The following is a 15163-nucleotide window of genomic DNA, read 5'->3' as shown; positions in this document are numbered from 1 at the left end:
TGTGGTTCTGGATAGGTCTCCCAGGACCACAGGCACCCCCAAAAGTGAAGAGCTATCCTGGGTTCATGGTGGGAGTGAAAAGGGGGTAGAATTAGTTGCCTTCTTGGAGGCTAGTGAGGTTTTATCTGGTCTTATAAATAAAGCCCAAGGTCTTTCCTTTCTGATAGCCCATCCTGGAGGTCTCCAACAGGGGCCTCTCTGCCCATCTTCCTTTCTATCTGACAGCCCTGTAGGGGAGGAACCTGCCACCGGGTCCCACACTGCGCTGTGGAGCAAGTGCTATGTGCACAAGAGACTTACTCCTGCCTGTTCTGCATGTCAAGAATGCTTTTCAACCCTCTTTCTATCACCTGTTCTTTTCTCCAGACTGATTTCAAGCCAAGAGCTAGAAACCACTTCCTGCTGTGCCTTCTCATTCACTGATTTCCATCCCCCCCCCCAAGTCTTGCCCTTAGTATCTCTTGATGCCACCTCTTCCTGTCATTTGCTCCCACCTTGGGCTGCTGCCATCCACTGCTGGCCTGCTGCACCACCCCCTCCCTGGCCTCCTACCACTGGCCAGACTTCCCCTCCTGGCTTTCTCCCCTTGGCAGTCAGAGTAAGCATTCTACTCTCTGATGGGGTCACTACCTTCCTCAAACACCCCTGTTGGTTTCTGTCAGCCTAAGTTTTGAGGCCAGCCTGTAGGCCCTTCCTGATGTGACACCCTCCTCCTCACCCAGGCCCTCCACGCTCCAGCCACACTGAACCCCTATGTTCTGGAACATGCCTTCCTCTGGTGGAAGGGTGTCCCTAAGGGTACACCCATCTCTCACCCATGGAAAGAGCATGGGCTGAAGATGGGGCATCCTTCTCCAGGATTAGCTATTCTGAGAAGGCCAGGCTCCCCTCCCCCACACAACCTTCCCCAGCCCTGTGCTGTATTCTAGGTGTCAGGTGCAGCTGGACCAGGGAGGAAGACCAAGTTTAGGGTCAGGGCCAGCACTCTGGTTAGTGGAGAATGAGAAGATAGAGTGGGTCCAAGATAGGGTGACTATTCTCCTTTATGTCACACTATGACACTTTCACATCATCTCAACACCTGACATATTTACAGTCCTCCTAAAAATGACTTTGCAAGCACCCTAACTATGGTTTTGACTGAGCCCTCACTCTCCACAGCCTAGCCCCTGACCAGGACAACCAAATCTCAGACTCTCACAGTGACTGAATCTCACCTGGTCCTTGGTTTCTTCCCACTATGATGGAGCCAGGGCCCAGCCGGAATTTCAAGGGAAGGCTAGTTCATAGAAGAGTGAAGCAGGGAGAGCCTGGAATCAGTTCCAAGATGGCAACAGAAGTCCTTGGCATTTTGTGTTCTCAGACACTGAAGGGGAGAATGCTGGCAGGAGCCTGTTTCCCCATAGTACCTGCAGCAGGAGAGTGACAGGGAGGGAGACAAAGAGACCAGCCAATCCATAGAGACAGAGGAGAACTGTCCAGGGCAGCAGCGGACAAGGTCTCCTTGTCTGAGACCTCAGTGCATTCCAGGGCTAAGTATCTGACATGAAGCAAGAGGTCACCAGGGGGTGCTGGGAGTCTGCCTGGCAGAGATCAGAGAAACAGGACCCCACCTACCTGTGGGGTGCACACCAGCCTATGGGATGCCCAGCAGCTGCCTCCCCTCTGGCCTCTCCACAGGAGCAGATCCAGCATCTCCTTCTCACCTTTGCTTCAGCCATTCTGCGGGTCTGAAGCCAGAGGGGAGGCAGCTGCTGGGCATCCAACCTCCACCTCCACAGGAAACCAAGCTTGGGGACTCCTACCGGATGCATGGGTGCTACCAGATTTTTACACATCCCTGCCAGGAACTAACAGAACAAGTGTGCTGTAAATGGAAAAGGCTAGAGAAGACTTGAACAAGACAGTTAACCTCCTAGTCATCCATGGAGCAGCACATGCTGAGTGCAGAACACATTGTTTCCAAGGCACACAAAACAAAAAGTGCATACATGCTGGGCTATAAAGAACAGAATCGGCAGATGTCAAAGGGCTGAAGTATAAATTATGTTCTTGGAATACAACACAATGATGCTAGTAACCAGAAACATGTAACCAGAAAACCAGTTTGAGGTGCCGCTTACCCCCCCTCACCAAGGTTCACCAGCCTGGGACACCACCAGCAAGAATGTCAGCCGAACTTTGGGCTCTACTAGTTTAGAAGTTTTCATTCCCAAGAGAAGCAGGCTTCTTCCAAGCACACAAGAGGCCACCCCCTTGGCCACTGTGGGCATCTCATACCAGTGAACAATTGGGCACGGGTGATTGGTCTGACTGTCAGGTATTGGGGGCTGGAAGGAATGTGTCTGGAACTCTGAGGACCTCAGGGTACCTTCATCCCATGATGACAGTTAATGCCAACTACTCCCGACTCCTTCAAGCAGGAGTGCTCATGTCCTAGACCCTCAAGAATGGAGATTTGGGTTACCCCACTGGACAAGTAACCCTGACCAGCTGAGGTGCTTGCTGAGGGCAAAGGGAATACAGAATGGGCAGTGGGAACAATAAACACCAGCTCTAACCAAGTAAGTAGGTTAGTACTTACTGGCATGTCTTGTTTCTATGTGAATATCTATTTTAAGATTAAAAACAATTTTTTTAATATTTAATTTGAAATTAAGAGAGCACGAGCAAGGGAGGGGCAGAGAGAGAGGGAGTGAAAGAATCCCAAGCAGGCTTCACACTGTTAGCACAGAACCCAACACGGGTGCAAGTGGGGACAGGGACGAAGGAGAGGGAGAGAGAGAATCTTAAACAGACTCCTTGTTCAGTGCAGAACCCGACTCAGGGCTCAATCTCCCAACTGTGAGATCATGACCTGAGCTGAAATCAAGACACTTAACCAACTGAGCCACCCAGATACCCCTAGAATTTTATTTTTAAGTTCTCTCTACACCCAATATGGGGCTTAAACCCACAACCCTGAGATCAGGAGTCACATGCTCCACCAACTGAGCCAGACAGGCACCCCTACATCTACATGCATTTATAATAACAGCCCCCCCATTTCCATACAATCTAACACTAGATGTATTAATAGTGGGTAATCTTCTATTTCAGTATCTAAGTTACAGGATATCAAATGGGTGTGTGAATCTTGACAAAGACTCTTTGCTGGATGGAACTGCAGTCAGGCTCCTGAACCTTCTCCTAGGCTCATCTGTGCACTTCCTTCTATTATCTGATTTTAGCAAGAACTCTCTGAAGTCCATCTAACCAGAATCCCCCCACACTCAATTCTGATTGGGTTCCTCTTCCTCTGCCATCCCCCAGGTAAGGTCTGATCACCCTGGCCTGTCTTCAGTAAAGAATCCTGTTAGGTCGGGTTAGCCAGAATCCCCCTTACCATGGTCTCCCCTCTTAGTAATCTTCTATCCACTGCCCCCTTGCCTTTTGCCTTGGCAACAAATCCCCACCTGCCCATGCTGTATTTGAAATGAGCCTGGTTCTATACTGAGGTCTCTTTCCTCCTATTCCAATAGTCCCTGAATAAAACCTGTTTTTACTACTTTAATTTGTTGACCTTAAAAATAGGCAGCCACCGTTATTTTACCAGCAAAAGATAGGATTACTCATAGCAGGGAATTGCAGTCTGTGACAAGTAAGCTACGGCAAAAATCGTTGGCTGGTCCAGCAAACAAAGCAGAGGAACATTATATTATTGAAAAGAAAGAGAGGAAGTTGGGAGGGACTATTTTAAATGAAAGTCCATTGGAGGGGCACCTGGTGGCTCTGTCAGTTGAGTGTCTGACTCTTGACTTTGGCTCAGGTCATGATCTCACGGTTCATGAGTTCGAGCCCCATGTTGGGCTCTGTGCTGATGGTGCAGAGCCTGCTTGGGATTCTCTCTCTCCTTATCTCTCTGACCCTCCCCGGTCTCTCCCTCTCAAAATAAATAAACTTTTAAAGAAATAGAACTTCTATTAAAAAAAGATAAATGAAACTCCATTGGAGAAAGGCAAGAGTTCTGGGTGATGGCCATTTCTCACTGCCTGAGTTTCTGGGGTAGTCAATTTTTTGTAGGAGATGCAATGTTCCTCTTTTCCTGTGAGCCTGTAATTGATTCTTTCCTATTGAGGATTCTTCTTTTGTAGAAGAATTACTCAAAAGTAATCGAAAACTTTTGAGTCTTGGTATGGCATGAGAGCTTCCCTCTTCTGGCTTCCCGACTCCAACTCAGTGAGGTTCGCCCTTTATTAATTTTCACATTTTGTCTTTTTGATGAAGATCTTTCTCTGAAAGCATTGCTGATCAAGAGCCATGTCTTCTTTTAATTTTTAAAAAATGTTTATTTTTGATAGAGCATGAGCAGGGAAGGGGCAGAGAGAGATGGAGACAGAGAATCTGAAGCAGTCTACATGCCATCAGAGCAAAGCCCAACATGGGGCTCGAACCCAAGAGCCCTGAGATAGTGACCTGAGCTGAAGTCAGATGCTCAACTGACTGAGCCACCCAGGTGCCCTGAGAGTCAGGTTTTCAGTGGTCTTTTGTTCCTCAGTGCCAGGACCTTTCCTGGGTGTCATGTGTCACAATGTAGAGAAGTTGTACAAATTGGAAATCTACTGAGGTCATGTTCAAGTAACAAGGAGGTGGAGCAGGAAAACTCTCAGGCACTTCCCAACTATAGTCCGTATTTATCAAGATCGTAAACACTGGAGATCATCTCCTTCTTGGACACATCCTTTTTATAAAGGTTGGACAGCCAACAAGTACAAAATGAAACATCATATGATAATTCCAAATTGCATGATGATCCTAGGGTTTCAGAACCCTAGGTATGAAGACAGCCAACTGAAAATATTTCTTGGCACTTATTATAACTTAGGGGAGAAAAGTTCTCCTTGTGGAGGCAAACCCGGAGTCATGTATGCCTCCTGGAATTCCCCACTTTAAAGCAGTCATGAAAACAGAATAATGAATACTGCAAAAGCACACTTACAGAATTAACCAAGTGCATTGGGGACAATGTAGTGCAGGTCTAAACATGAAGCAATAGCTGATGAACTTTTTGCAAAACAGCAAAACCTTAAAGACATTTTAAAACAGCACTGTTATCTCAAAATGGAACTGAATGTATTATCCATGATACAGTCCAATAAATTCAGAAACCATGAACTTGGGTAAGAATCCAGAGTTATTCAATGGTCCAGATGAAAAGCACAATCTTCTGTTAATCTTGAGCCTTCTAACAGGCCTTGTCTGGACATCTTGGGAAAGGGAAAGTGTCAGATGTCATCTGCTTCAGTTCCAGGTCACCAGATGCTGTACAGGTCCAGTGAGATTTTGGTACTTTCTTTACACGTGTTACGTGAATCCAAGAGTCTGTTCCCTGGAGTTTGGCAGCACAAGGGTTGGTTAGCAGCCCCTTTTAAGGACCTTTCCAGCAAGGTTGAAGGGAGTCTTTCTGAAGGTATCTTTTCCAATAGACAATATCTCCAGATTGCAAGGCGTGATGCTTAAGGTCTTAATCTCCTGGGAGTACACGGTGAAAAGACTGCTCTACTGAAGCATGGTTATTTTTAATAGAAGCAACTAAACCTTTACGATATTGAAATATATCTCCTTCAATTGTGGGTCAAAGGAGGGAGGGGCCAAGTGCATTTGAGGTCTTGTGACCCTCTCAAAGGGTGAGAGTCTCCAAATTCCAAAGAGGATAGATCTGAGATGTAGAAGGACTGATTGCAATGCTTTCAGCCATATATTTGTAGGGTCTCTACAACTTTTGCCAGTCGTGTCTTAATAGTGCCATTAGTATGTTCAACTATCCTGAGGATTGAGGTTGATATGTACAATGGAAGTGTTGTATAATTGGCCAAATACACTTGCTGAAGCAAATCAATCAGCAAAATGGGTTCCCTGATTATTATGAAATTCTAAAGGGGTTCCACAGGTAGGGATAACATTTTCTAACAGAATTTTAGCTGTAGAAGCAGCAATAGTCTGTCTACAATGGGAAACTTTGGCCTGGTGAGAAATCCTACAAACCATGACTAAAACACATTTATATCCATGAGACCAGAGAAGCTGTATGAAATCTATTTGCCGAACTTCAAATGATCCAGTGGGCAGTTTAAAGTGTCTGGGAACAGTTTAAACAAGGTTCCCTGGACTGTACTTTGGACAGTTGGGACAAGTGAGGTAGACATTTTTTGCAGTCTTATTAATATTTCCCCACCAATATTGGTTCACGAATGCCATAATTTTGTCAGTGCACCAATGTTTTAATGCATGTGCAGTGGTAGGTAGTAGGAAATCTAGAATTTCTGAACAGGCCAAATTGTTACTTATCATCCTGATAAATCAGAGTTCTCTCTTTTTATCAAACCAACAACAATTAATTAATTAATTAATTAATTATTTTAGAGAGAGGGAGAGAATACATGAGTGGGGTAGAGGGGCAAAGGGAGAGAATCTTTTTTTTTTTAATGTTTATATATTTTTGAGAGAGAGAGACCGTGCATGTGCATGCAGGAGGGGCAGAGAGAGTGGGAGACAGAAGATCTGAGGCAGGCTCTATGCTGCTAGCAGAGACCCTGATGTGGGGCTCAAACTCCTGAACCATGAGATCATGACCTGAGCCAAAGTCAGACGCTTAAATGACTGAGCCACCCAGGGGCCCAGAGAGAGAGAATCTTAAGTAACCTCCATGCTCAGCGTGGAGCCTGATGCAGGGCTCAGTCCCACTACCCTGGTAACATGACCTGAGCCAAAATCAAGAGCTGGACACTTAACCAATTGAGCCACCCAGGCCCCCCAAACCAACAACTATTAGATTTCCAATATTGGTTTTCCTTTTCTGGGGCCAATTGTTGGGTGTCAATTTTTCCAAATGATCATTTGGGAGAACATCTCTTTGGACCATGAGAAAGGTTTAGTCATTGTTTTTTTAACAGCATCATTTTTGCCAGAAATATCAGCAAGGTGATTTCCTTTGGCTTCCAGGGAGTCCAGTCTGGAATGCCCAGGTACGTTAACAATAACGAGAACTACCAGCCATGTGTATGGCATCTAATAAATTTTTGACACAGGAGCCACTTTAGATTTTATCCCCATTAGAGGTAAGGAAACCTTACATAACGTTGCTGTTTCCATAACATTCCAAAGTCATGAGTAACCCAAAAGGCATACGAAATATGGGTATAAACATTTGCAGTTCACCATTGGTAAGATACAAGCTTGAGTAAGGGGGTAAATCTCAGCCTGTTGAGGAAGTAGCTAAAGGTAAAGGTGTGGTCTCAAGTTCAGAAGGAGTTGCAATAGCATACCCAGCACAATATTTACTATTTTCATACTTTATTTTATTTATATTAATTAACTAATTAATTAATTAATACTTTCATACTTCTATGAAACCCATTGGTAAACCCTGGAAAATATGCAGTGGTTAAAGGAATTGCTAACAGGGGCGCCTGGGTGGCTCAGTCAGTTGGGCGTCCGACTTCGGCTCAGGTCATGATCTCACAGTCTGTGAGTTCGAGCCCCACATCGGGCTCTGTGCTGACAGCTCAGAGCCTGGAGCCTGTTTCGGATTCTGTGTCTCCCTCTCTCTGACCCTCCCCTGTTCATGCTCTGTCTCTCTCTGTCTCAAAAATAAATAAAAACGTAAACAAAAATTTAAAGGAATTGCTAACAAACTGTCATGGGGAGCCAAAAGGTGATCTGTCAGTGTTAAGCTGTTACAAGGGGTCTTGTCCATGAAGGAGGAACAATAGCCAGGTTAAGGTTACTGCAGCAAGAAGGAGTTCTAGGGGAGCAGGCTGCAAGAGGATCCCCTAGGAAGTGAGGCAGCTGGCTGAAGAGTATTGACTGATGAGAATTTAGGAGGGCTTCTACTGCATGGGGCACAGGGATGATTAAAGGGGACCTCACAATTACCTCTTCAGTAGTCTTAGCCGAAAGGGCAGTGGCAGGAATGGCTCTGGGGCAATGGGGGATATCCCCATGCCACAGGGTCCAGTTGTTGGCTAGGGTACCTTATGGGCTAATGATTGTCTCCATGTTTTTAGGCAAGTACTCCAAAGGTATTCCCTTCCCTCTCACATAAAAGGAAAAAAAGGGAAGGCAATAATTAGGGTGCCCAAGAATGGGGGTTTTTGTCTCCCAAACTATGTTGTCCCAATTTTTCTAAATAAGAAGGCCAGGTTTGTCATTTCTTAGTAAAGCATTTAGAGGTTGAGCCAGAAAAGAGAAGTTTCGAGTCCAATTTCAACAGTAGACAGGCAGTCCAAGAAAACCTCATAACTGGCACTTAGTGTTAGGTTTGGGGAATTTCAGATTTCAGGCTGCCACAAAGGCTACCTAGATCCAAATGTAGTCCTTGTTCCAAGATCAGGTGCTCTAGGTATCAAATCTGAGTTGGAGTGAACTGCAATTTTTCTTTGAGGACTTTATGGCCCTCTAGGGCCAAAAGTTTTAACAGGTAGATATTGTTTTCCTGTGAAGAGGTTTGGGAAAGGGAGCAGAGAAGCAAATCATCTGTGTGTTACAACAAAGTAGAGCCTGTGGAAAACATTCTGTCGTCCAAATCAGCTTTTGAGATTTGTGAAAAGTAAGGATTCTCTGTGAAACCCTGGGGCATCACTGTCTGGGTGTATTACCGTTCTTCCCAAGTGAAAGCAAAAAGATATTGGCTATTTCTATCAACTGGATTACTGAAAACACACTGCACAGATCAATTACAGTGGAAAAATTGGCTTTCAGGGCGAACAGATGCCAGTTAGCAGGTGGGGGTTAGGAAGACAGGGTGCTAAGGGATAACAATGTTATTCATTGCTCAGATGCCCTGGACAAACCTCTGTCTCCACCAATGGGCTTCCTCACAGGTAAAATAAGTGTATTTTAGGGACTAGAACAGGGGATGATGAGGTCCTGAGCCTTACAATCTTCTGTTATGGGCTTGATGCCTTGAAGGGTTCTTTATTTATAGGGTATTGACTAATTTGGGGGAGAGGTTTCAGGGATCTATTTGAATGTTGAAAGAAGTTCACTGTGGAGATTTTGCCCTTAAAGGGGATGGTAAGTGATTCAATAGGGACACATTTTCAGTGTCCCCAGACTCTGCTATCATCCCATCCAAGATAGAGAAAATGAAGGATGTCAAAGTGTCATTTAATTGACCTGGTTGGCTTTTTTTATTACCATTGTCAAATTCTAGAACTAGTTCTCCCCTTTGATATTTCCTAATAAATCTTGTCCCCCCCCATTCCCTAAAAAAGAAATCTCAGCCCTCAAAATGATTACGAGCAGAGGAACTAAGAAGAAAAGAGTGGGTATCTCTCAAAGCACCTTAGCAAAAGGGGATAGGTTTTGAGACAGGAACCTTTAGAGATTTATTAGAGCCCCCTAGTATTTGAGCTGCTTTAGTACTCTGAGGAAGAGGCTGCTTTACAGCAGTGGGGTTGAGTACCAAGAGTGTAGCTCCAGGGTCAACAATGACAGAGAGGGGCACTTGGGTGGCCCAGTCGGTTAAGTGTCCAACTCTTGGTTTTGGCTCAGGTCATGACCTTATGGTTCATGAGATCGAGCCCTGCATCGGGCTCTGTGCTGACAGTGCAGAGCATGCTTGGGATCCTCTCTCTCTGCCCCTCTCTGCCTCTCTCTCTCAAAATAAATAACCTTAAATTAAAATAACAACAGAGAGATTTATTGCCAATCTGGAGCATTGTTTCTCTGAGACAATTAAGAAGGAGGATTGGGCAGAGCCCTATCCTTGGGAATTAGGACATTGGAGAAGCTGACTAGAGGGCTGAAGGCATCTGGAACACTTCACTTTGTAACAATCTTTTCCCCCATGTCCTGGGTCTCTGCAGTAACAGCACAGACCATGAGGCCTTTGGTTTTGTCCGGGGGCCTCCACTGGTGAGAGGTGAAAATTAAGAATTTTAGAAGTGTTTCTTCTAGGTGTCTCATCTGGGGTGTGAAAGCTGGTTTGTCAAACTGATTATATCTGGAGGGGACATAGTCTCCCATTGCATCCTGGTTGTTTTAACTAAAAGAGAAAGATCCCAGTTCAGCCCCTTAATAAACATGGCATTAAGGTGACCCGAGTGTTTTCAACATCTAAAGGAAGACCAGAATATTCTTTGAAAACAAACAAATGTTGATTACAATAGTCACAAACAGATCCATCAAATTTTTGTGAGCAAGCCTGAATTTCATTCCAATCAACAAGCTTACGCAAAGCTATTGTACAAGCTCAGTGGAGGTTTTCAGCTAGTGTTCTAACATTTTTGTCGAAAGTTAGGTTTTGTTTTTTTCTTTCAGGATGTTCCCATTGGGCAAGTTTCATCCCCCAATGTTTGGCCTGCCCCTCACCAACAAACACTGGATTAACTGGTCTAAATCTGAGAGATGAGGTTGGTAAGTTTTAACAACTCTATTAAAATCCTCAGCAAACTTATGGGGATCCTCAGTCACTTTAGGAAACACTTTGATTATGGCTCCAAATTCGGCCTTAGTCCCGGGAATGGAAGATATTTGGCATTAATTTGGATCCTCAGAAGGTTTGACTTTAAAGGGACAGGTTCTGGGGTGCCTGGGTAGCTCAGTAGGTTAAGCGTCCGACTTCAGCTCAGATCATGATCTCACAGTTTGTGAGTTCAAGCCCCACATTGGGCTCTGTGCTGACGGCTTGGAGCCTGGAGCCTGCTTCTGATTCTGTGTCTCCCTCTCTCTCTGCCCATCTCCAGCTTGTGCTTGGCCTCTCTTTCTTTCTCTCAAAAGTAAGTAAAACACTAAAAAAATAAAATAAAGGGGCAGGTTCTGATAGGTTCAAGGTAGGATGGAGCAAGGAGAGGTTCAGGACATTTGGGCAGGATAATTGGATGGGGAAACTGAGGAAATAGAGGAGATGGAGGTGGTGCAGAGGGGAAGAAGATAGCACCCGAAGTGGGGCCTGATGAAATGGCTGCTGTGTATTTGGAGACAAAGAAAGCAGGGAGGGGAAAACAGGCCTCAGATGCCTTTTTGTCTTTGTCTCAGCCTAGAAACTGTATTTTGCAGAGATAATTTTAGATTCCTGATAATATTTGAAAGCTTCAAAACCAATCCAAATAGAACTGAATACCATCCATCCAGTTTTGACAATTTTAGAAGCATGGCTGCCCAATTCAGTTTTGAGAAAAGGACGTATGGAGAGACTGAAAAATCCCCATGATGGCCAGAGTGGCCTCAAATTCTCCATAATGGCCATGGGTGTTCTTAAATTACTTTTGATCAAGTCAGTCCATTTAGTTAGAAATGTGCATGAGAAATGTGCACAGTTTTTAAAGATAAAACTGGCCAGGGTCCCAGAAGGGGAGGGCCCTCTTAAAGCATTTAGAGGGCTGGGACCCCATTTCTTAGAGGTTTTTATCTAGAGCAGAAAAATTCATAAACACAGTTTTAATAGGCACAGTCTGGTTCCAAAAGAAATCAGACCAAGGGCTAGGACAGTTTCAATAGAAATAGCTGGTTCTAAAAAGGAGTTGGACAGGGGCACCTGGGTAGCTAAGGCGGTTGAGCCTACAACTCTTGATTTTGGCTCAAGTTGTGATCCCAGGGCCTTGGGATTCAGCCCCACATCAGGCTCCGCACTGAGGGTGTAGTCTGCTTAAGATTCTCTTTTCCTCCTTCTTTCTCCCCCACCCCCCTCTCAGGGCACCTGGTGACTTAGTTAAGTATCCAACTCTTGATTTCAGTTCAGGTCATTATCTTACCATTGGTGAGTTCAAGCCCCAGAGCCTGCTTAGGATATTCTTTCTCTTCTCTCTCTGCCCCTCCCCCTGGTTGTGTACACATGTGCACTCTCTCTTTCCCAAAATAAATTTAAAATTAAAAAAAAAGGATTTTCTCTCTCTCTGCCCTTCTCCCTCACTTGCCCTCTCTCTCTAAAATAAATAAATAGGGGCACCTGGGTGGCTTGGTCGGTTAAGCGTCCGACTTCGGCTCAGGTCATGATCTCACAGTCCGTGAGTTCGAGCCTCGCGTCAGGCTCTGTGCTGACAGCTCAGAGCCTGGAGCCTGTTTCAGATTCTGTGTCTCCCTCTCTCTCTGCCCCTCCCCTGTTCATGCTCTGTCTCTCTCTGTCTCAAAAATAAATAAACGTTTAAAATAATAATAATAAAATAACATAAATAGGAAATTGGACCAAAGTCCAAATGAGTACTCTCAGAAAGAACAAAGAAAGCTCTAAAATCAATCCCAAATGAATCCTAGAAAGCTCAAAATGCAGAAAGTGGAGCTCCAAATCCAGGAGAGACTTATCCTCAAACTCAACAAGAAAGCAGTGAGCTCTGCGGGTACCATCACCTGTTTGCTCACCAGCCTCGGAATTGTTGGGGGGGGGGTGTCTTCTCTGGATCCTACTTCTGATCTCCAAGTAATGTTGACCTTAAAAAAGCATTTCATGTTCCCAGCAAAAATGGGTTTATTAGGGAATACCAGAATACTGCAATTCAAGCTGGGGAAACAACCATAGGCTAGTCCAACAAAGGAGAGAAACATTATCATATGGAGAAGGAGGAAGTTGGGAGGGGTTGTTTTGAAGGAGATCATTGGAGAAAGACAAGCGTTCAGGGTGATGAAGCCTTCTCATTGGCGGAGTAGCTGGGTGGTCAGTTTCTTGTAGGAGATACAATGCCCAGCTTTCTCTGTTGAGGCCTATAATTGATGATTCTTTCCTGTTGATGCTTCTGTTGAGGATCAGTAACTGACAACCCTTGAGTCTAGTGGTAAGTCTTGAGAGCTGCTGCCACTCCATTTCAGGAAAGTTTCCCTTTATTAATTTTCACAAACTTCCCTGCGGCTCTGGTTTTTCTTTGAGGGGAAGAGAAAGAGGTATATGTGAATCAGCTGGGAGAGGAATGAACATCACCTACATACATTCACACTTGCTTACACCCAGACGCCTACAAACACTCACCCCACACACAATCCCTTAGACAAGCACTTTCTTGACTCCTCACCCTCCTGTCCAAGCCTCACACTGTTTCACTCTCATTCACTGGTCCTCTGGAGCCAAGGGAGGACCCTTACTATACACGGAAGAACCTCGGGCTAAGAAAGAGAACCCCAGGCAGGATGGGAACCTGGTGGGAGAGTGGGCGGGGCCGGCGACGGTCTGCAGCTTGAGAGGAAGAGGTGTTCCTTGGGCTCCAGGACCCTCCTGCCTTCAACCCCAGAAGCCGGGCTGCCCTGCCCACACTGGGGGGCGATCCGGAGAGGGCCCCCCTCTGGGCACACCGCTAGCCCAGCTTCTGTCCACAGCGTGAGTCCCAGGGAGGTGGTCCGGGGTTCTCTGTGCTCTCCGAGGGTCGCCCCACGCCATCCCTCTCTAGCCCCCGGCAGCCCCACCCGGGCTCCTGGACCCACCTTACCCTTTTCGGTCGCCAGGGGTCTCTGTCCCCCCGCTAGATGCTCAGGTGGGGGCTCCAGGGCGCGGACACGAAGGAGCGGAGACCAGGACCGCGGGGAGGGCTCAGGGAATTCCGAGTGAGGCCACGGGAAACTGAAGTTCCAGAATCCAGGGTCATATTAGGCAGGGTAGAATGAGGACAAGGACGGCGGGACTTAGTGACTGCCGATTGACGCCAGTGGGCTTTACCCGGGTTCCCAGTGCTGCGGCGGGGCCCGAGGAGGGGGAGGGGGAGGGGGTGATGCACACCGCGGGGGCAGCAACCTGGGAACGTCAAAAATCCAAGGAAGCGCACGAACGTGGAGAGTGGGGCCATGACCTGTCTCCAGGCAGTAAATTAGTCCGGCTGCTCCTAAGAGCTGGCTCATAGCAAAGTGAACATAGACATCCCATGTCCCCGCGGTTGTAGGAATAGAGACTCCCTGTGTCTGCAGTTCTAGGTCTGCTGTGTGCACCACAGATGCGCAGGGGTTCCCTGGGCCAGTGTTTGTGAAGGAGGAATGGGACCTGCCCAAATGTTCATCCATCTACCCGGATGGCCAGTACCATGCTGTCTATTCACACACGGAGCCATGAGCTCAGTGGTTAGAGCCTGGTTGATTATACGTAGAAAGTTAGAAGGAACAAGATATGTCGACATGATGTTCGGGTACATTTGAAAACTTGGAACAAAATTCAAGATGCTCTGCACAAATTGCAAGGCCCCAAGTACACTCTGGCTCCCTCTGCCGCCTCCCAGCCTTCCTTGTAATCAGGCCACACTGGCCTCCTTGCTGTTCCTGCAATTTGTCAGGCACATCCCTCCCCAGGACCTTTGCACTTGCTGTTCCTTCTGCAAGGGAGCACTCTTCCCCAAGCACCTTCCCTGGCTGATCCTCTCACTTCCTTCAGGAGTAGCCTCTCCTGACCGTCCATCTAAGCTAACAGTTGCCACACTCTTTCCTTAACCTCTCCCTTTTCCTAAAGAACTCATCACACCACATACTACAACATAACATGTCTTTGTTCTGACCTCTGCCACCCACTGGAACTTTGCTTCGGACTTGGTCTCAGCACAGTCATGTCCCCAGGGCCTAAAGCAATGCCAGGCTTCAGAGCAGATCAGTAGCTACGTGTGTAATGAATGACGCTGGGTTTCTTTCCAAGAATAGGGAGTACATAGAACTAGGAGACAAGGGCAGAACAAGGGAATCCAGCTTGGCCAGCTGTTTTTCTTCTCTTACGGAAAGCTGGGAGCTGCTTGACCACAGGTTAGGATTTGTTGCTTATGTGTGGTGAGTGTGCCACAACCATGTCAGTGTTCTTGGTATTTTTGTGTTTCCCCTGCATCTAGCATGGAGGAGACCCCTCTCAGGGACCCTCTGGTCTGGAAATTCCTTTTCCCCATGATGCTTTCTTCCCTTATGGGGGGAGCAGTCTGTGCACCCTGTGTTGGGGGGACCTGGAGGTTCAAGACCCTAAGCTCTTCTGTCCCACCCCTCCCCTGGGAGAAGGCCCAGCATTGGGGCTCTGGGAGGATCCTGGGAAACCGAATGTGTGTGTGTGTGTGTGTGTGTGTGTGTGTGTGTGTGTGAGAGAGAGAGAGAGAGAGAGAGAGAGACAGAGACAGAGAGAGACAGAGCATTGTACAGGGATGTCTTGGCCAGGAATGTAGCCAGGACACCATGTGGCCCATGGAGGACAGCTGGGTAAGATGGTGACATCCTTGTGTGGGTGATACCTCTGCACCAT

General features: G+C 46.5%; 1 long non-coding RNA gene across 1 annotated transcript; it reads right to left on the bottom strand.

Annotated features, from left to right (window-relative positions):
- Window positions 1-12420: 12420 nt before the first annotated feature.
- LOC122470034 lies at window positions 12421-14605 on the bottom strand. The gene is made up of 2 exons (XR_006293799.1): window positions 13395-14605; window positions 12421-12834 (listed from the first exon to the last, which is right to left on the bottom strand). It is a non-coding gene; the product is annotated as an uncharacterized LOC122470034 (long non-coding RNA).
- Between the last annotated feature and the right edge of the window lie 558 nt (window positions 14606-15163).

This window comes from Prionailurus bengalensis, chromosome D3 (genome assembly GCF_016509475.1).
Source record: "Prionailurus bengalensis isolate Pbe53 chromosome D3, Fcat_Pben_1.1_paternal_pri, whole genome shotgun sequence".
Lineage (NCBI taxonomy): Eukaryota > Metazoa > Chordata > Mammalia > Carnivora > Felidae > Prionailurus > Prionailurus bengalensis.
Note: the sequence above shows the minus strand (reverse complement) of the source record. Positions and strands in the feature narration are given on the sequence as shown.